Source organism: Bombina bombina, chromosome 5 (genome assembly GCF_027579735.1).
Source record: "Bombina bombina isolate aBomBom1 chromosome 5, aBomBom1.pri, whole genome shotgun sequence".
Lineage (NCBI taxonomy): Eukaryota > Metazoa > Chordata > Amphibia > Anura > Bombinatoridae > Bombina > Bombina bombina.
In genome coordinates, this window is record NC_069503.1 from 191,168,066 (window position 1) to 191,190,670 (window position 22,605).

Sequence of the window (22,605 nt, forward strand, 5' to 3'; positions counted from 1 at the left end):
TCACCAATCTCTGGGCTGTGGACATAGTATCTCAGGGTTACAAGGTAGAATTCAAAACTTTTTCTCACAGGGACAGGTTCCACCTCTCAAGATTATCTGCAGTCCAGATAAAAAAAGGCATTCTTGTATTGCGTTCGGGATCTTTCTTCCCTGGGAGTGATAGTTCCAGTTACTGTAAGGGAACAGGGTCTAGGATTCTATTCAAATTTGTTTGTGCTTCCCGAATAAGAGGGAACTTTTCGACCTATTCTAGAACTAAAGTGTCTCAACAAGTTCTCAGGGTACCATCCTTCAAAATGGAAACCATTTGTTCCCTTCTTCCTTTAGTCAAGAGGGTCAGTTCATGTCAACCATAGACCTGAAGGACGCATATCTTTATGTTCCCTTCCACAGGGATCATCACAAGTTCCTGAGATTTGCCTTTCTAGACAAACACTTTTAGTTTGTGGCTCTTCCGTATGGCCTTGTCACAGCTCTCAGAATTTTCTCAATAGTTCTGGGGGCTCTCTTAGCAGTTTTCAGGTCTCAGGGAATTGCAGTGGCATTCTTCCTGACCCCTGTTCCAGCTACAAGGTTAGTTTTCTTAGGGACCTTAATAGATTCCCTATCTAAGAAAATATTTTTGACAGAGGTCAGAAAATCCAAGATTCTTTCCTCTCTCTGCAGTCTTCTGTTCGGCACTCAGTGGCTCAATGTATGGAAGAGACTCTTCCGTGGTGGCTTTCTCAGGATCATCTGTCTCAGGGCACATGTTTCCAGAGACCTTCCTGGGTGATCGTTACCACGGACGCCAGCCTGCTGGGCTGGGGAGCAGTCTTGGACTCGTTAAAGGCGCAGGGACTATGGACTCGGGAGGAGTCTGCTCTTCCCATTAATATTTTGGTGTTGAGAGTGATTTACAATGCTCTGATAGTTTGGCCTCAGTTGTCCTTAGCTCAGTTTATTAGGTTCCAGTAGGACACTATCACCTCAATGACTTACATCAACCACCAGGGAGAAACTCGGATTGTTCAGTTGGTGGATGCTCACAATTGCTGTCTGCCATCCACATTCCAGGTGTGAACAATTGGGAAGCGGACTTCCTGAGCAGACAGACATTTCATCCCGGGGAGTGGGCTCTCCATATAGAGGTGTTGTCCAGGTTAACCCTCAAATGGGGGGTGCTGGAGTTGGATCTGATGATGTCTTGGCAGAATGCCAAGCTTTCAAGGTACGGTTCAAGGTCAAGAGATGCTCAGGCCACTCTGATAGATATTCTGGCGGTTTCTTAGGATTTCGGTCTAGCATTCCTGTTTCCTCCGTTTGCGCTCCTTCTACAAGTCATTGCTCGTATCAAACAGGAGAGAGCATCGGTAGTTCTAATAGCTCCTGCATGGCCTTGCAGGATCTGGTATGCAGACCTAGGGAAGATGTCCTCTCTTCCACCTTGGAGGTTGCCTTTGAGGAAGGACCTTCTAATTAAGGGTCCATTCCTTCATCCAAATCTTGTTTCTCTTAAGCGGTCTGCTTTGAGATTGAACGCTTAGTTCTGTTTAAGCGTGTTTTTTTAAGTCCGTCATTGAGAACATGATCTATGCATGCAAGCCTGTTTACTAGAAAGATTTTCCATAAGGTATGGCGTAAATACCTTTTATTGATGTGAATCCAAGGGCTACTCTTGGAGTAGGGTCAGGATTCCTAGGATTTTGTCTTTTCTCCAGGAAGATCTGGAGAAGGGATTGACAGTCGGTTCTCTGAATTGTCAGATTTCTGCATTATCTTTTCTGTTTCACAAGCGTCTGGCGGATGTGCAAGATGTTCAATTTTTTTGTCAGGTTTTGGTCCGACTCAGGCCTATGTTTAAGCCTGTTGCTCCTCCTTGGAGCCTTAACCTTGTTCTTAACGTTTTGCAGCAAGCACCATTTGAGCCATTGCATTCCATAGATATTAAGTTGTTATCTTGGAAGGTTTTGTTTCTTATTGCCATCTCTTCTGCTTAGAGCGTTTTGGAATTCTCGGCTTTGCAGTGTGATTCGCCTTACCTTATCTTTCATGCTGATAAGGCGGTTCTTTGTTCTAGGTTGAGTTTTTCTTCCTAAAGTGGTTTCAGTTAGAAATCTTTATCTGGAAATTGTTGTTCCTTTTCTATGTCCTAATCCTTCTTCTTATAAAGATTGTTTGTTGCACAACTTGGATGTGTGTTCTCATAATTTATTTTGCCGGTCCTCTGTCCTGTTTGTTTGTTTCTCTGTAAAAGCGTAAAGGTCAGAAAGCTACGGCTTCTCTTTCTTTCTGGTTGAGAAGTATAATTTGTTTTGCAGAGACTGCTGATTAGCAGTCTTCTGAGAGAATTTCTGCTCATTCCATGTGGGCTGTCTCCTCTCTTTGGGTTTTCAAAATGAGACTTCTGTGAAACAGATTTGCAAGACTGCACCTTGGTTTTCTCTGCATCCTTTTTCTAAATTTTCTAATTTGATTCTTTTGCCTCGGCTAAGGCCTCTTTTGGGAGAAAGGTTCTTCAAGCGGTGATGCCTTCTGTTTAGGTCTGTCTGTCTTGTTTTCCCTCCCTAGTCATCTGTGTCCTCTAGCTTGGGTAGTAATTTATGACGTTGTGGACTCTCCATATCTTAGGAAAGAAAACAAAATGTATGCTTACCTGATAAATTTATTTCCGGATATGGAGAGTCCACGACCCCACCCTTATTTTAAGACGGTTGTTTTTGACTAAACCTCAGGCACTTTTTACACCTTTGTGTTATTCCTTTTATTCCATTTTCCTTTTGGTCGAATGACTGGGGATTATGGGTAGGGGAGTGATACTTAACAGCTTTGCTGTGGTGCTCTTTGCCGCCTCCTGCTGGCCAGGAGTGATATTCCCACTAGTAAATGATGACATTGTGGACTCCATCATATCTGGAAATAAATAAATGTATCAGGTAAGCATAAATTTTGTTTTTTTCCCTAAGTTATGGAGATTGCACAACGTCATTCAATTACTAGTGGGAATATCACTCCTGGCCAGCAGGAGGCGGCAAAGAGCAACACAGCAAAGCTGTTAAATGTCACTACCCTTCCCATAATTCCCAGTCATTCTCTTTGCCTCTGTCAATGGAGGTGAAGTTTGGTGTCTGAAGAAATGAATTCCTTTTTTGGGTACTTTTCCCTGCAAGCAAGGATTTGGGTTTAGCTGAGTCCACGTTAGTCTCTTCAGTAGAGTAGTGGTTGCTTTTAAGAAGTTAGGAATTTGTGGGGTGGTCCTTACTTTGTTTCCTAACATATTGCTGCCCTTGTTATAGAAAGCCAGAGTTGGCTACTCTGTTCTTTCATTTTTCTACAGGTCTCTGTAAGGAGTATGTGTCCTTTCACACCTTGTAAGCTTTCTCTCTGTCGGACAGCTAGATTGCAGGTAAGTGCATTTTGTCTTCTAGGTTTGGGGACTTTGCACTTAAGAGATTGAGCTGCAATTTTAAATGTGGGACAAGTTTTGTCCTTCATATAGGATATTCCTTAAGGCAGGGCTGCAGGCACTGTATATGTGGCAGGGGAGACTAAGGGTTGATGCTTTTATTTGTAAATTAAAGTATACCCTTTATTTTTGTGGCTCATGTACTTATGATATTGTTTGCTTCTACATTGTTGATTCACAGTGTTTTCAGTCAGGCTGCATTTATTGGTGAAAGCAGCCAAAGCCTTGAAGTTATATTGTTTAGACCGTTTGAAGGAAACGCACGCTTTAATTGTGCAGTTTTAAGTCGGATGGTCATGAGACTTCCGCTCTTCCACATTCAGTGTAAGCGGAGCGGCGGCGTCACTATCCGACATCTTCTGTGTTCATTTTTTTTTTTACTAAGTACGGATTAGCAGGAGAGTTCTGACACTTTGAAAACCGTAAAGTTTTTATTTGCGGTCAGGTAAGACACCTCAGTCAGGCTGAGGTGCAGAGGTCCTGGTTAATTTTTGTCAGCATGCTTAGCATTTAGATGTAGCGTTACACGCTCTGAATTCTGTTTTTCTTAAAGTGACAGTTATTTGATAAATAAAATGTTTAAATTTGTTTTTTTCTCAATTTTATTTTGGGACTAGGAGGGTTTCCTATTATTATGGACATAGATTTAGTCTCTGTGTCTTTTGTTATATGCTTGTTATGATTCACAAATTGTTTTGCGTAATGCAATTCTGTGCTGCATATTTAGCTAGAACCCTTGAATTTAAAGATAGATTGTTGCCCTCTGAGCCCAATGTCTCTAAGGATGATGCTGTTTAGGCATTGCCACCGCTTTCTCCTCTAACGTCCCAAGCCTCAATGGTGTCACATGCGGTGCCCTGCGGTTCCTCTCAGCCTCCTGGAGGAGTTTATTTGCCTGCAGAAATTGCTGCTCGGGTATCTTCTGCAGCATTATTTGCTTTTCCTATGCTAAAGGGAAAACGCAAGAGGAAATTAGAGATTCAGATAGTAAGGTTTCTGTTCCTCCGACTGCTACACAAGTTGCCCTCTATCATAAGTCTGATGAGGAGGATATGTCGGTAGCCTCTGATAGTGAAATCTCAGATTCGGACAGTATAATTCCTTTATCTGATTTTGATGAAGTAAACTTCAGATTTAAACTTGAACATCTTCGTGTATTGTTAGGTTTTGGCTACTTTGGACAATTTCGACATTCCTGTCATTGTCAACCCTAAAAAGTCTAGTAAAATTAGTAAATACTATGATGTTCCTTCCTCTGTGGATGTTTTTCCTGTTCCAGACCGTGTGACAGAGATTATTTCACAGGAATGGGAGAAGCCAGGGATACCTTTTTTCTTGTCTCCTGTCTTTAAAAAGATGTTTCCTGTTGCTAGCTCCATTAAAGAGTGTGTAAAGTAGAAGTGACAATTTCTACTCTGGCTAAGAGAACTATGATCCTATAGAGGATAGCTGCTCCTTTAAGGATTCTATGGACAAAAAGCTGTAAGCTTATTTGAAAAATATGTTCATCAAGGTCTTAAATGACAACCTGCAGTTTATATTGCCACAGTAGCAGGTGCGGCATCTTATTGGTGCAACGCCTTGTCTGAATCTATTTTAGTAGAGACTCAAGATAGATTCAAGATAGAATTTATGCTCTCACTTTGGCCAATTCCTTTATTTCTGTTGCTAACATGCAAGTTATTAGACTGGGAACCAAGAGGTCTGGCTTCACTGTCCTAGCCCGTAGGGCTTTGTGGCTAAACTCTTGGTCAGCTGATGTTACCTCTAAGTCCAAGCTTCTGGCACTTCCTTACAAGGGTAAAACCTTGTTTGGACATGGTCTGGCAGAAATAAATCCTGACATTACAGGTGGAAAAGGGTTTTTTCTACCACAAGGTAAGAACGGACCTAAAGGACGTCAGAGTATTTTCAAAGGAAATTCTTCCAAGCAGGAACAATCCAAGTCTTCTTGGAAATCCAATCAGTCTTGGAGCAAGGGGAAGCAGTCTAAGAAACCTGCAGCTGAGTCTGTCAGCATGAAGGGTCTGCCTCCGGTCTGGGATTGGATCAAGTGGGGGGCAGACTTAATCTGTTTTGTCAAGCATGGATACGAGATGTCCCAGATCCTTGGGCTATGGACATAGTAACTCAGGGTTGCAAAATAGAATATCTTACCTCCCAGGGGTAGTTTTCGCCTCTCTAGATTATCTGCAGTCCAAGTTAAAAGAGAGGCATTCTTGAACTGCGTTCAGGACTTTTCTTCCCTAGGAGTGATTGTTCTAGTTCCAGTAGGGAACAAGGACTACGATTCTATAAGAATCTGTTCATGGTTCCCAAAAAAGAGGGAACTTTTCGACCCATTATAGATTAAAAGTGTCTCAACAAGTTTCTCAGAGTACCGTCCTTCAAAATGGAAACCATTCGTTTTCATTCCTCCTTTGGTCCAAGAGGGTCAGTTCATGACAACCATAGGTTTCTGAGATTCGTCTTTCTAGACAGACACTTTGTTTGTGGCTCTTCCGTTTGGCCTTGCCACAGCTCCCAGAATTTTCTCTTAGGTTCTGGAGGCTCCCTTGGCAGTGATCAGGTCTCAAGGTATTGCAGTGGCATCCTATGTGGACGACATATTGGTTCAGGCGCCATCTTTTTTTCAAGCAAACTCCAATACAGAAATCTTGTTGTCTTTTCTACTTTTCGTTGTTTGGAAAGTGAATCTGGAAAAGCGCTCCCTTGTTCCAGCTACAAGGGTAGTTTTCTTATGGACTATAATAGATTTCCTAGCTGTAAAAAAGTTTTCTGTCAGACGTCAGAAAATCCAAAATTCTATCCTCTTGCCTCTCTCTACAGTCTACTGTTCGACCATCAGTGGCTCAATGTATGGAGGTAATTTGTCTGATGGTTGCTTCCATGGACATAATTTCCTTTTCTTGATTCCATTTGAGAGCTCTGCAGTTATGCATGTTCAGACAATGGAACGGAGATCATTTTGATCTGTCTCAGAGGATAGATCTAGTCCAGTCGACAAGAGACCCTCTTCTGTGGTGGCTTTCTTAGGAGCATATGTCTCAGGGCACATGCTTCAGGAGACCTTCCTGGGTGATAGTAACCATGGACGCCAACCTGCTAGGCTGGGGAGCAGTCTGGGACTCGTTAGAGGCGCAGGGACTATGGACTCGGGGGGAGTCTGTTCTCTCCATAAACATCTTGGAGTTGAGAGCGATTTACAATGCTTTGATGGCTTGGCCTCAATTGTCCTTTGCACGGTTTATCAGTTTTCAGTCGGTCTACATCACCTCTGTGGTTTACATCAACCATGAGGGAGGTGATTCGGATTATTCAGTGGGCGGAAGCTCACAATTGTTGTTTATCTGCCATCCACATTCCAGGAGTAGGCAACTGGGAACCGGATTTCCTGAGCAGACAGGAGTGGACTCTTCATCCAGAGGTGTTCTCCAGGTTAACCCTCAAATGGGGGGTGCCAGAGTTGGATCTGATGGCATCTCGACAGAACGCCAAACTTCCAAGGTACGGTTCATAGTCTAGAGCAGCGATTTTTACCCTTTTTTTTTTTTTTTTGCCGTGGCACACTTTTTTACATTAAAAAATCCTGTGGCACACCACCATCCCAAAATGTAAAAAAAATCACACATTGTAGCCTATATATATATATATAATATATAAATGTGTGTGTGTGTGTATATATATATATATATATATATATATATATATATATATATATATATATATATATATATATATATATATATATATATATATATATATACTCTCCAAAAAGCAGGCAGCTCACTGGTCTTTGCAGTAAAACTAGAATTTATTACATCAGTTTAAAAAACAAACGTTTCGGCACTGCATTGTGCCTTTGTCAATGTTATACAACAAAAAGTACAAGGACAGAGTGCACCCAAGTGCACAAAAAGTACAAGGACAGAGTGCACTCAAGTACTACTGATCCGGGGTGCTTGGGTGCACTCTGTCCTTGTACTTTTTGTTTTATAACATTGACAAAGGCACAATGCAGTGCCGAAACGTTTGTTTTTTAAACTGATGTAATAAATTCTAGTTTTACTGCAAAGACCAGTGAGCTGCCTGCTTTTTGGAGAGTATTGTTATGGTATTAGCAGTGCACCGTGGCATTATTTAAGTATGATTGTGCAATCCTATCTATGACTTTATATATATATATATATATATATATATATATATATATATATATATATATATATATATATATATATATATATATATACACACAAACACACACATACTGTATGTATGTACGTACTGTTATGCCATGCCTCCTACAAACTACCCCTGCACTGGGAGTAAAACAAGCAAAGTTGAGGATCTCTCACGGCACACTGGTTGAAAAACACTGGTCTAGAGATCCGCAGGCTGCCATGTTAGATGCTCTGGTGGTTCCTTGGTTTTTTTTTGGTCTAGCATTCCTGTTTCCTCCGTTTGCGCTTCTTCCACGAGTCATTGCTTGTATCAGGAGAAAGCGTTGGTAATTCTAATTGCTCCTGCATGGCCTTGTGGGAATCTAGTATGCAGACCTAGTGAAAATGTCATCTCTGCCACCTTGAAGGTTGCCTCTGAGGAAGGACCTTTTAACTCCGGGTCCATTTTTCCATCCAAATCTTGTTTCTCTGAAGCTGACTGCTTGGAGATTGAACGCTTAGTTCTGTCTAAGCGTGGATTTTCTGAAGTCTGTCATTAAGAACATGGTCCAGGCTCGAAAGCCTGTTTCTCGAAAAGTTTACCATAAGGTATGGTGTAAATACTTTTCTTGGTGTGAATCAAACGGCTACTCTTGGAGCAGGGTCAGGATTCCTAGTATTATGTCTTTCCTCCAGGAAGGTCTGGAGAATAGATTGTCAGTCAGTTCTCTGAAAGGTCAGATTTCTGTATTTTCTATTTTGTTGCTCAAGTATCTGGCGGATGTGCAATCTTTTTGTCAGACCCTGGTCAGAATCGGGCCTTTGTTTAAACCTGTTGCTCCTCTTTGGAGTTTTAACCTTGTTTTTAAAGTTTTGCAGCAGGCTCTGTTTGAGCCAATGCATTCCATAAATATTAAGTTGTTTTCTTGGAAGGTTTTGTTTCTTGTTGCTGTTTGCCTTATCTCATCTTTCATGTGGATAAGGCGGTTCTTCGTTCTAAATTAGGGTTTCTCCCTAAAGTGGTTTTGGATAGAAATATCAGTCAGGAAATGGTTGTTCCTTCTCTCTGTCCTAATCCTTCTTCTCATAAGAAAAGTCTGTTGCACAACTTGGATGTTGTGCATGCGCTAAAATTCTATCTACAGGCGACTTAGGATTTTCGCCAGTGTTCTGCCCTGTTTTTCAGAAAAGTGTAAGTTCAGAAGGTTTCTGCTACTTCTCTTTCCCTCCGGTTGAGAAGTATGATTCGTTTTGAGACTCCTGAGAAAATTACAGCTCATTCCCCTAGGACTGTTTCTTCCTCTTGGGCTTTCAAAAATGAAGCTTCTGTGGATCAGGCTGCATCTTGGTCCTCTCTAAATACTTTTTCCAAATTTTACATATTTAATACTTTTGCCTCGGTTTAGGCTTCTTTTGGGAAAAAGATTTTTTAAGTGGTGGTGCCTTCTGTTTAGGTCCATCTGTCTTGTTCTCCCTCCCTATTCATTCAGTGTCCTCTAGCTTGGGTATTGGTTCCCACTAGTAATTGAATGACGTTGTGGACTTTCCATATCTTAGGAAAAAAAACAAAATTTATGCTTATCTGATCAATTTCTTTCTTTCCGGCTTTCCGGAAATGGAGAGTCCATGATCCCACCCTTTATTAAGACAGTTATTTTTTACTAAACCTCAGGCACCTCTACACCTTTGTGTTGTTCTTTTTCCATTTCCCTTCGGTCGAATGACTGGGGATTATGGGAAGGGGAGTGACATTTAACAGCTTTGCTGTGGTGCTCTTTGCCGCCTCCTGCTGGCCAGGAGTGATATTCCCACTAGTAATTGAATGACGTTGTGGACTCTCCATATCCGTAAAGAAAGAAATTTATCAGGTAAGCATAAATTATTTTTTTGCCACAAATAGGACCTGCTGGCTGCAAATTGTATTTTTGCTACTAATAGGACCTGCAGGCTGAAAATTTTATTTTTGCCACAAATAGGATCTGCTGGTTGAAAATTTAATTTCTTTCATGTAATTAGCAAGAGTCCATGAGCTAGTGACGTATGGGATATACATTCCTACCAGGAGGGGCAAAGTTTCCCAAACCTTAAAATGCCTATAAATACACCCCTCACCACACCCACAATTCAGTTTTACAAACTTTGCCTCCGATGGAGGTGGTGAAGTAAGTTTGTGCTAGATTCTACGTTGATATGCGCTCCGCAGCAAGTTGGAGCCCGGTTTTCCTCTCAGCGTGCAGTGAATGTCAGAGGGATGTGAGGAGAGTATTGCCTATTTGAATGCAGTGATCTCCTTCTAAGGGGTCTATTTCATAGGTTCTCTGTTATCGGTTACCTCTGCTGATTCTCGTTTCAGTACTGGTTTGGCTATCTGCTATATGTAGATGAGTGTCCTGGGGTAAGTAAGTCTTATTTTCTGTGACACTCCTAGCTATGGTTGGGCACTTTGTTTATAAAGTTCTAAATATATGTATTCAAACATTTATTTGCCTTGACTCAGAATGTTCAACTTTCCTTATTTTTCAGACAGTCAGTTTCATATTTGGGATAATGCATTTTAATTTAACATTTTTTACCTTAAAATTTGACTTTTTCCCTGTGGGCTGTTAGGCTCGCGGGGGCTGAAAATGCTTCATTTTATTGCGTCATTCTTGGCGCGGACTTTTTTGGCGCAAAAATTCTATTTCCGTTTCCGGCGTCATACGTGTCGCCGGAAGTTGCGTCATTCTTTGACGTTATTTTGCGCCAAAAATGTCGGCGTTCCGGATGTGGCGTCATTTTTGGCGCCAAAAAGCATTTAGGCGCCAAATAATGTGGGCGTCTTATTTGGCGCGAAAAAATATGGGCGTCACATTATTTAAGTCTCATTTTTTATTGCTTCTGGTTGCTAGAAGCTTGTTCTTTGGCATTTTTTCCCATTCCTGAAACTGTCATTTAAGGAATTTGATCAATTTTGCTTTATATGTTGTTTTTTTCTTTTACATATTGCAAGATGTTCCACGTTGCAACTGAGTCAGAAGATACTTCAGGAAAATCACTGCACAATGCTGGAGCTACCAAGCTAAGTGTATCTGCTATAAACTTTTGGTATCTGTTTCTCCAGCTGTTATTTGTATTGCATGTCATGTCAAACTTATTAATGCAGATAAAATTTCCTTTAGTACTGTTACATTACCTGTTGCTGTTCCGTCAACATCTAATTTTCAGAGTGTTCCTGATAACATAAGAGATTTTATTTTTTAAATCCATTAAGAAGGCTATGTCTGTTATTTTTCCTTCTAGTATACATAAAAGTCTTTTAAAACTTCTCTTTTTTTCAGATGAATTTTTAAATGAACATCATCATTCTGATACTGATAATGGTTCTTCTGGTTCTGAGGTTTCTGTCTCAGAGGTTGATGCTGATAAATCTTTGTATTTGTTCAAGATGGAATTTATTCGTTCTTTACTTAAAGAAGTGTTATTTGCATTAGAAATAGAGGATTCTGGTCCTCTTGATACTAAATGTAAACGTTTAAATAAGGTTTTTAAATCTCCTGTAGTTATTCCAGAAGTGTTTTATCTCCCTGATGCTATTTCTTTTGTTCTGCTGGTAGCTCCGGCATGGCCTTACAGGTTTTGGTATGCGGATCTTGTCCGGATGGCCTCTTGCCAACCGTGGACTCTTCCGTTAAGACCAGACCTTTTGTCTCAAGGTCCTTTTTTTCCATCAGGATCTGAAATCCTTAAATTTAAAGGTATGGCGATTGAACGCTTGATTCTTGGTCAAAGAGGTTTCTCTGACTCTGTGATTAATACTATGTTACAGGCTCGTACATCTGTATCCAGAGAAATATATTATAGAGTCTGGAAGACTTATATTTCTTGGTGTCTTTCTCATCATTTTTCTTGGCATTCTTTTAGAATACCGAGAATATTACAGTATTCTTCAGGATGGTTTAGATAAGGGTTTGTCCGCAAGTTCCTTGAAAGGTCAAATCTCTGCTCTTTCTGTTCTTTTTCACAGAAAGATTGCTATTCTTCCTGATATTCATTGTTTTGTACAAGCTTTGGTTCGTATAAAGCCTGTCATTAAGTCAATTTCTCCTCCTTGGAGTTTGAATTTGGTTCTGGGGGCTCTTCAAGCTCCTCCATTTGAACCTATGCATTCATTGGATATTAAATTACTTTCTTGGAAAGTTTTTTGTTCCTTTTGGCCATCTCTTCTGCCAGAAGAGTTTCTGAATTATCTGCTCTTTCTTGTGAGTCTCCTTTTCTGATTTTTCATCAGGATAAGGCGGTGTTGCGAACTTCTTTTGAATTTTTACCTAAAGTTGTGAATTCCAACAACATTAGTAGAGAAATTGTGGTTCCTTCATTATGTCCTAATCCTAAGAATTCTAAGGAGAAATCGTTGCATTCTTTGGATGTTGTTAGAGCTTTGAAATATTATGTTGAAGCTACGAAATCTTTTCGTAAGACTTCTAGTCTATTTGTTATTTTTTCCAGTTCTAGAAAAGGCCAGAAAGCTTCTGCCATTTCTTTGGCATCTTGGTTGAAATCTTTAATTCATCTTGCCTATGTTGAGTCGGGTAAAACTCCGCCTCAGAGAATTACAGCTCATTCTACTAGGTCAGTTTCTACTTCCTGGGCGTTTAGGAATGAAGCTTCGGTTGACCAGATCTGAAAAGCAGCGACTTGGTCCTCTTTGCATACTTTTACTAAATTCTACCATTTTGATGTATTTTCTTCTTCTGAAGCAGTTTTTGGTAGAAAAGTACTTCAGGCAGCGGTTTCAGTTTGAATCTTCTGCTTATGTTTTTCATTAAACTTTATTTTGGGTGTGGATTATTTTCAGCAGGAATTGGCTGTCTTTATTTTAAAAAAAAAAAAAAAAAAAAAAAAAAAAAAAAAAAAAAAAAAAAAAAAAAAAAAAAAAAAAAAAAAAAAAAAAAAAAAAAAAAAAAATAAAAAAAAAAAAAAAAAAAAAAAAAAAAAAAAAAAAAAAAAAAAAAAAAAAAAAAAAAAAAAAAAAAAAAAAAAAAAAAAAAAAAAAAAAAAAAAAAAAAAAAAAAAAAAAAAAAAAAAAAAAAAAAAAAAAAAAAAAAAAAAAAAAAAAAAAAAAAAAAAAAAAAAAAAAAAAAAAAAAAAAAAAAAAAAAAAAAAAAAAAAAAAAAAAAAAAAAAAAAAAAAAAAAAAAAAAAAAAAAAAAAAAAAAAAAAAAAAAAAAAAAAAAAAAAAAAAAAAAAAAAAAAAAAAAAAAAAAAAAAAAAAAAAAAAAAAAAAAAAAAAAAAAAAAAAAAAAAAAAAAAAAAAAAAAAAAAAAAAAAAAAAAAAAAAAAAAAAAAAAAAAAAAAAAAAAAAAAAAAAAAAAAAAAAAAATCCCTCCCTCTCTAGTGACTCTTGTGTGGAAAGATCCACTTCTTGGGTAGTCATTATCCCATACGTCACTAGCTCATGGACTCTTGCTAATTACATGAAAGAAAACATAATTTATGTAAGAACTTACCTGATAAATTCATTTCTTTCATATTAGCAAGAGTCCATGAGGCCCGCCCTTTTTTTGTGGTGGTTATGATTTTGTATAAAGCACAATTATTCCAATTCCTTATTTTATATGCTTTCGCACTTTTTTCTTATCACCCCACTTCTTGGCTATTCGTTAAACTGAATTGTGGGTGTGGTGAGGGGTGTATTTATAGGCATTTTAAGGTTTGGGAAACTTTGCCCCTCCTGGTAGGAATGTATATCCCATACGTCACTAGCTCATGGACTCTTGCTAATATGAAAGAAATGAATTTATCAGGTAAGTTCTTACATAAATTATGTTTTTTGACACAAATACAGCTTTAAAAAATCAGCCGTGCTCTTCAGCAAATACAGCCGCACTCTGTCTTTACTTACTGCGAGAGCTCTCTTTACGTCACGCTGGGACCGTCAAGCAACCTTATCTGTGTACTGCGCCTGCGTATGATAAGTAGTCTCACAATCAAGACAGCTCAAAACTCATTCTACAAAGTAATTTTATTGGCTCAATGCCATGTCAGGTTGATTAGGGGGCAGGTCCTGTAACCAAAGCTGGGGCAGCGAGCTCAGCTACAGCCGCAGCGCATATGCTGAAGTACAGTGCCCATACCGCCGTCATAGACTCAGTCATAGCCGATTTACTCACAAATCTACGGTGGCGAGGCTCTTCACTCAGAATCTAGATTCTATCTAGAATTCTAGATTCTGAGTGAAGAGCCTCACCGCCGTAGATGTGTGAGAAATCTTTCTCTTATTATGCAGACTTTTGAAATCTTACAGGCGGTCACCTCAAAATTTACTTGCGGCCCACTGGTAGACCTCGATCACCGTCTTGCCCACCTCTGTATATAATACCTTACATTAATATCAGATTCTACATTGTTATTCTTTTCAATTGTAACAACACATTGAAAAGAAAGTAAGATATTGATAATGATGAAGAAAGAGAAGATGGTGGATAATCTGTATAGAGCTAAATCCTTGCCTTTCTAATAGAAGGGTATACCTTTCATTCTCCATATTATAGATTTCTAATAAAGTATTTCATTGTTTGGAGGTAAGTATCCCATTGATTTTCCATATAAATAAATGTGCCTTAATCAAATGAGTGTTATTGTTATGTAAGTGTTTAAAGGGACCTTCTACACTAAAATCGTTATTGTATATAAAGATAGATAACGCCTTTACTACCCATTCCCCAGCTTTGCACAACCAACATTGATATAATATATTTTATAACATTTAAAAGTTTCTGCCTGTTTCTACAGACAACCTCTTATAACATTCTTGTTTTATTTGCTTTTCACAACAGAAGAGTGCTAGTTTGTGTGAGCCTTATAGATAACATTGTGTTCACGCCCCAGGGGTTATTTAAGAGTTAGCACAACGCAGTACTAAATACAAGTCAATAGATAATAAAAAGTCCTGTGGTCAGGGGGCTGTCAGAAGGTGCTTAGATACAAGGTAATCACAGAGGTAAAAAGTATATTAATATAACTGTGTTGGTTATGCAAAACTGGAGAATGGGTAATAAAGGGATTATCTATCTTTTTAAAACAATAAAAAAAAAATTGTAGACACTCCCTTTAATTGACTTCTAATTGCGTAGGTGTTGTGGAAATTTTCAGTTTATTTTTTTAGATATCACGCTCTTTGTGCTGAAAACAGTGGGATATTAAACTACAAGACAGCTGTAATGGCACCCCTCCGATAATCTGGTGTTATCTGCTTCTAGAATTCTGTTACATTTGGGTTGCTCCACCAGATTTAATGGAGGGACCCTCTCTCAATATCCTTTCCACCATACTCTTGTTACATTTGAGTAGATATATTTCTTTCTTAAGACACAGTGAGTCCAAGGAATCATCAATTACTGTTGGGAATATCACTCCTGGCCAGCAGGAGGAGGCAAAGAGCACCACAGCTAAGCTGTTAAGTATCACTTCCCTTCCAGTCATTCTTTGCCTTCAGTACAAGGAAGAGGTGAAGTTTTTGGTGTCTGAAGAAGATTGGATTTCTTTCACTTCAATCAAGATTTTATTATTTTGAAAGCAGAGTAGGTTTGCTCTGATCTTTCCTCTCAAGATATGGTCTAGCCATACTCCACGTTAGTCTCTTCAGTAGGGCAGTGGTGGCTTTAAAGCAGTTAGGAGCTTGTAAGGTGGGGCTTACTGCGTTTTTCCTAACATGTTGCTGCCCTGGTATAGAAAGCCTGAGTAAGTTTACTCTGTCTTTCCTTTTCTACAGGCCTCTGTGAGGAGCAGCATCCTCTCGTACCTAGTAAGCTGTCCTCCTGCCGGACGGCCAGATGCAGGTAAGTGCTTTTGTCTTCTAAGATTGAGGACTTGCACTTGTGTGTCTTTCACTGCATATTATTTGGGACATATATTTATTCTTTAGAATGTTATTGTAGGCAGGATGCAGGCACTTTGGCAGTTTCTTTCTGCTTGGATTTGGCACTTTAGGGGTTAATCATATCCTTGATACTTTCAAAATGATGTTTGGAACTTGTGTTACAAAGCGCGCTTTTTTTCAGAGTAAATTAGTTATCGCTGCGCAATTCTGTTGGGCTTGCCCTGTAAGTGTTTTCAGTGACTACAGAATCCACATAAAATTGTCTACTGTATGCAGCCTTTTAGGTGCGCCATTTCTGTGCTAAGTTAAGAAATTTCTGCAACTTATACGGGCAAGCGCTAATGCAAGTGACTAGTAGACTTAGGGGTTAATCTCTATTGGGTGTGGGGCTTATGTTCTAGTTGGAGCAGCCAACAATATGTTATTGATTTGAGGATTATATTGTTTTGTTTTTTTTATAAATCTCTGTCCCTCATATTCAGAATATATTATTTTAAATTACAATATTCTTTGGAGCCTTTTGCCACTTAAGATAACTTTAGACATATTAAGAGGTCTTTTTTTTTTTTTTTTTTTTTTTTTTCCCCCCCGTGCGCTTGCTTAGCAAAAGCTAATACTGGTACAAACGCAAGAGGAGATAAATCTGAGCCTTATGTCTCCCAGGATGATGCTTTTCATGCAATGCCACAGCTTTCTCCTTATATGTCCCAAGCCTCACTGCTATCACATGCAGTGCCCTTTGGTTCCTCTCTATCTCCTGGAGGAGTGTATTTGCCTTCAGATTTTGCAGTTCTGGTATTCTCTGCAGTATCTTCGACTTTTTTTATGGTCTTTCCCTTACCTTCAGGGAAAATGCAAGAGGACATTTAAAGTTCAGATGTGAGGTTTCCGATCCATTTTCTGTTATGCAGGTCATCCTCTATCCTAAGTCTGGTGAGAAAGATTCGCCGGTAGTTTCTGAGAGTGAAATTTCAGATTTGGATAGTATAATTCCTTCATTTGATGCTGAAGTCATATCCTTCAGATGTATACTTGCCTACCTCATGTACTGTTTATAGGAGATTTTAGCTACTTGGACGACATCAATATCCCTGTCATTGTCAACCCTTGGAAGTTTTGTAAACTTGATCATTTCATAGATGTTCATCCCTTTGAGGAAATGTTTACAGATGTGCTATGGAAATTTTCTCAGGTGTAGGAGAAGCTAGGGATGCCTTTCTCCCTGTCTCCTGTCCTTTAAAGAATTTTCCTGTTTCTGACTCCATTAAGATTCTCGGTGCCCTAGGTAGAAGGGGAGCTTTTCTACTACGGTTCAGAGGAGTTTGATCCCTATGGAGGGTAGTTGCTCATTTATGGATCCATGGATAAGAAGCTGGAGGTTTATTTGCGCATTTAGAGCAGTGTCTTGTCTCAGACTTGCTGTACTAGCCGCCGGGTATTGAGGCTGATATCTATGGTCAGCTGAGAAACCTACCTGGGGTTTAGTGGTACAGCCTAGGCTTTATAGTTCTGCAGTTGCAGATTCATTATTTTTATGTTTCCTCCAGATCCACACTTCTGGCGTCTCCTTTTAATGGCTTGGTCTAGCAGAAGTATCCTCTGACTTTAATTGTGAAAAAGTGTTGTTTTTTTCTACCACTCGTCAAAGTGAGACTAAAGGAAAGTTTATTTTTCTGTTTTCTGCCGGGTCAGTCATGCCTTTTTGAGTGCAATCTAAGATTTCCTCCCAGGGGCAGATGTTTCCGTCTAGAGTATCTGCAATCCAAGTAGGATGAGAGGCTTCCTTGAACTGGGTTTAGGGTCTTCGTCTCTGGGAGTGATAGTTCCAGTCCCAGTTTGGGAACAGGATCTAGGAATTTCAGATCTGACCTTCAAAGTAGTATCCTTTCTCCTTTGATTCAAGAGGGCCTGTTCATAACGAACATAGACTTTAGAGATTTATTGTTCCCTTGATCGAGATCTTCTCAAGCTTTCTGAGTTGTCGTCATCCTAGACAGACCTCTAGGTCTTGGGATATTGCAAGGGTGTTTTTCTGGACAATATATGGTTCAGGTATCATACTTGCAGCAAACTCTCTCTTAAGGGATCTTGTCCAGTCTTCTTTTCCAGGGATGGAAGATGAATCTGGAGAAGAGTTCCCTTGTTCCATCCACAAGGGTGATTTATTTGGGTCTACCGCCACAATACCCTGAATGCGCCAGATTCCGTCTGATCTCGGAAGTTATGCAGGGTCAGGCCTGATCAGTACCTGGATGGGTGACCGCCTGGGAACACCAGGTGCGGTATGCTTGGACCTGATTAGATTTAGATAGTATTTTGTCCTTTCTGCTGGAAGGTCTGGAGTTTTGTCAGTCAATTCTCTGAAGGGTCAGATTTCTGCATTATCTTTCGGGCTGCTTAAGCGGCTGGTGTACGTGCCAGATGTGCAAAATTTTTTGTCAGGCCTTGGTCAGAATCAGGCCTGTGTTTAAGTCTGTTGCTCCTTCTGGGAGCCTTAACTTTTGTTCTTAGTTTTGCACCAAGCTATGTTTTAGCGTTTGCATTCCATAGATATTTAGTTATCTTGGAAGGATTTGTTTATTTTTGCTATCGCTTCTGTCTGGAGAGTGTGGGAACTCTCAGCTTCACAGTGTGATTCGCCTTATCTTTCATGCTGATGAGGCGGTCCTTTGTGCTGTTAGATTCTTTTCTAACCTAGATTTAAATCAGGAACTTGTTACGTATCTTTGTCGTAGTTCTTCTTTTCTGAAGAGCGTTTGTTACACAACTTGGTGGTTGTGTGTGCTTTACAATTTTATTTACAGACGACTGAGCTGTCCTATTTGTTTGTTTCACTGGGAAGCGTGAGGGCTTCTGTTACTTCTCTTTCCCTCTGGTAGAGAAGTATAATTGGTTTTGCTTATGAGACTGATGAGCAGCAGTCTCCAGAGAGGATTATAGCTCATTCCACTAGGACTGTCTCTTCTTGGGTGGTTTTCTCTGCATTCCCTATAAAAATTTTACAAATTAGATTACTTTTGCCTCGACTGAGGTCCTTGCGGGAGAAGGGTTCTTCAAGCAGTGGTGCCTTCTGTTTAGGTTACCTGTCTTGTCCCTCCCTTACCTGTGTCCTCTAGCTTGGGTATTGATTCCCAACAGTAATTGATGATTCTGTGGACTCACCGTGTCTTAAGAAAGAAAGAAAAATTATGCTTACCTGATAAATTTCCTTCTTTCTTGACATGAGTCCACGGCCCTCCCTGTTTTTTTTATATAAGCCTCAGGCACCTCAGCACCTTGTGTTATTTGCTTTCCTTTGGTTAAATGACTAGGGGTTGTGGGAAGGGAAGTGATATTTAACAGCTTTGCTGTGGTGCCCTTTGCTGCCTCCTGCTGGCCAGGAGTAATATTCCCAACAGTAATTGGTGATTCCGTGGACTTACCGTGTCAAGAAAGAAATAAACGTACCTGGTAAGCATACATTTTGTTTTTTAGATGACTAGGTGTTATGAACCAGTGATTTGTTTAAATAATGAAGGTGGCAAAGGATGACCCTGTTGTTCTAAAGATTGATTATTTGTTTTGTTGTATTTAATACCCTAGCTCAGCCTATTGTCTATTTCTAGAGGATCCCTATCAATCTCTTTATTTAAAATGGTAGTAAAGACCTTTAAAATTTTAATAGGAAATGTGTATTTATGCGTCATAAAAGAACATTACAGTATACTTTCTTAATTTGACCTCTTTTCATGTAACTTAGCTCTGGAAAGTGAGGATTTTGTTATTCTCAGAGCTGAAAATGTAACCTGACTTCTCAAGGCTAACCCTGCTACATAATGTTCCCCTATTGGCTCTAACTGATAACAGCAAAATTATTCACTTTATATTAACACTATGACCATGATTAAAGGGGCAATTTGCCCAAAACCTTTCTCCCTTTTAAATTGTTCACAATTATCCATTTTACCTGTGTATTGAATGATTTACAAGTAGCTCCTTTACCCTTATTTTGGCATTTGAAATAGCTGATTAAGCCTGTGGTATCCCCACCTATACTGAACGTTTCTGGTCTTACGTCCAGGCTATTGACAAGCCTATGTAAACACAGTCAGCAGAAGAAATTACACTCCCAGTGGGGAGCAGGTAGTTAAACATTAATTTTCCATTCTCCTCTACAAGTATTGAGCTTTGGTTTTCAAGATAAATATAAGATAAGGAAGCAAGTGTATGTACACATAGTGATAACATGAGTTCTGATATTCCCTACAAGCTCAACGCATTTCAGTAGGTTGTGGTTTAAAAGCACAAAACCAGTCACTTCATATACACAAATTAACCTTTTCCTGAAGGAACTAATTTGTCTACACGTGATTTCAATGATTGGATCGGGTCAGGGGGGAGTGCCTATGACCCTTGGCATGCCGTCCAGCCCACAATCCCATTTAACAAGCCGCTGTGATTTTAGGTCAGCCAAACGGCTTGGACGTTCCATGCTGTCCTAACTGCGCTAAAGCCCAGTGTAGTTAGGACGGCATGGAACGTTCTAGCGGCGGGAAAGGGTTAACCAGTTTAAAAAATTGAGACAAATGAGGGATTTCCTGTTGAAGTGGTTAAACATATAAACTGAGTAGATATACCAGACGAATTGTGAAGATTTTGACCAAAAATATTTGCTTAAATGTAATAAACTGTATAGTTACATACAAGTCATGAGACAAACCAGTGCTGGAGGGTGTGATCATCTGCCTTTTCTTTTTTTTATATAGCCATTATTACACTTATTTTGCAGCTGTGGGTGTGTGGCTTGTTTTTTTGTCCTTTTTCTTCATCATAAATACAGTGCCTGAAACAAGGAAAAGTTTCTGGTATTTTATATTACACTGTCAGTATTCTTCTTTAAACAGAGAGTATACTGTAGAAGATGTAGTAGAGATCTGTACCTATGAGAATCTTTACATTAACACAGGAACATCATTTTATCAAGTTACCAAAAGGCTATTAAGCTAAAACAATCACACAAATTGTGCCTGGGGTTTGTTGCCTCTGACTATAAGAGTGTACGTAGCAACGCATACCAGAAGCTTTGCAGAATGACATCGTCCCTGACAATATTTCCCCTCCTAGCTTTGGTCAGTTTAAGTTCTATTTCCAGCAGAAGTATTTGACCCTGTAAGTTCAGAATGCATTTTACTATAATGTTCCAACAACATCCTGACCCTTGCAAACAACTCCACTGTACAGGAAGGATTTGGTCAAGTCCTCACCTTGCTGGTTATCTACTGTGTTGCACCTGTACTGTGCTCTGTGCATGTTCAGTTGGCCCATCCAGAATACATCTGAGGTATTAGGTTATATGTTACTTTTGGGGGTAATTGTAGGTTTAATAACTCAGATAGTCCTGGTATGCCTGCTACTATTTTAATGTCAATAAGGGTTAGTAACATTCCACAAGTTTACAGTGGTGTGTTTGTACCATTGCTGTTATATTAATGTAAAATTCTTATAATGTTCTAAAGGCTCCTTATTCTTTGCTTGTCCCTCTCCTGTGTTGCTCTTGTTTTCTTGAGCTAATCCTGATTTCACATCCCCTTTTGGAATCCACTTTTCACAAAAATGCATTTGACTATAGAGCTGACAGGTTCCTTTAGTTTTGTATCTAGAAACCCTCTCACAAATAATAAACCCTGAAATACAGGCTTGACTTGTATATTATGGTACTTAGAAAGTATAAATGCACAGCTTCCTATATTCCTCAGTAGGGCTGCAACTAACGATTATTTTCATAATCGATTAATCGGCCGATTATTATTTCGATTAATCGACTAATCGGATAAAAAGAGAATCAATAATAGTTTTCTATGTTTTAAATAAAATCCACATAATGAGTGTTACAAATATAAACTTCAGACTAAAACTTTACATTAACACAACTGTTTCTTAAATTTTTAAGCAGCAGAGCACAGTTTTATAATTCAACAAAACAAAACCACAAACTGTTTGAAAAGAGGTAGAACTAGAAAGAGTTAGACTATCACTGTTAATAACATTCTGTTATTCACTCTTTCAGAAACTTTGCATTGAAATGCAAAAATCTCAACATGTCCACATGCTCCTGGCTAAGGCTGGTTTGCAGGTATATTTCCTGCAGCAGAGAAAAAGGCTGTTGAGGTGTATAAGTAGGGTTTCACCAAATTTCACCAAAGTGGGATATTTATCTTTGTTAGCTCTTCACCAATGCTAAGTGTTTTCTACCTTCTCAATAAAGTAACCCTTGACTTCATTCTAACATAAAAATATCTTGAATATCTATATGCAATGGTAAATAACCAGCTATAAGGTTAGGGGAAATATCTAGTCCGCTCTAAAAACAACGAATATATACTTATAAAGGTTGAATCTGGTACATATTATCACAATTTATTAAAAATATAAAAAAACAATAAAAAACAAAATCAGAAGTGCTAAGGACTGTATATCAATAACAGGACAAAGCCTTACACATTTATTTATACAGTACGTATAATCAGCAATAGCAAGCGATCTGCTAATAATTGTGCAAACAGATAATAGTGCACATCAATTTAAATAACTCCCATCAATCTAGGGGCAAGGTGTTAACAACAAGCTTGGCACTATATCATGAAAAGCATAGTTCCAAATCACCAGATTTAATATAAACAATCCAAATGATGACTATTATATCTGGGTTGCACATAAGCCAGGGGTAGTTGTAAACGTATACTGTCCTAAAAAAGTGAAAAGTAGACGTCCTTTAGGCTAAGGACATAACCATAAAACATAATACCATGTGCAGGAGTTCATTGGAGTGAAGCAGCTGGTGTTGTGCACAGACCAACTAATTGCAAACCAACTAATCGATTATGAGATTCGTTGACAACTATTTTCATAATCGATTATTATCGATTATGACGATTAGTTGTTGCAGCTCTATTCCTCAGGTTGTCATCCTCAGTCAGGCACTTTACTTTGTGGATCTGTGTGTCTGTTTAAGGCAGGTTGGATGCTCAGCTGAGAAGAGTCACAATAGGCCTACTGGATCATGGACACCAGCACTTTTGGCTGAGTGAGCAATGCTGTAGAATAAATTTGTTTGAGGTCATTGGATGTCAATAGAAATGTCTATTGCCAGCAAATGTATTGGAA

General features: G+C 38.9%; 1 protein-coding gene and 1 pseudogene across 7 annotated transcripts in view; both read left to right on the forward strand.

Annotated features, from left to right (window-relative positions):
• RBM33 (RNA binding motif protein 33) overlaps positions 1–22,605 on the forward strand; it is a 559,965-nt gene that overhangs the window by 478,021 nt on the left and 59,339 nt on the right. The window lies entirely within an intron of this gene.
• On the forward strand, positions 17,633–17,751 carry LOC128661957 (uncharacterized; annotated as a pseudogene).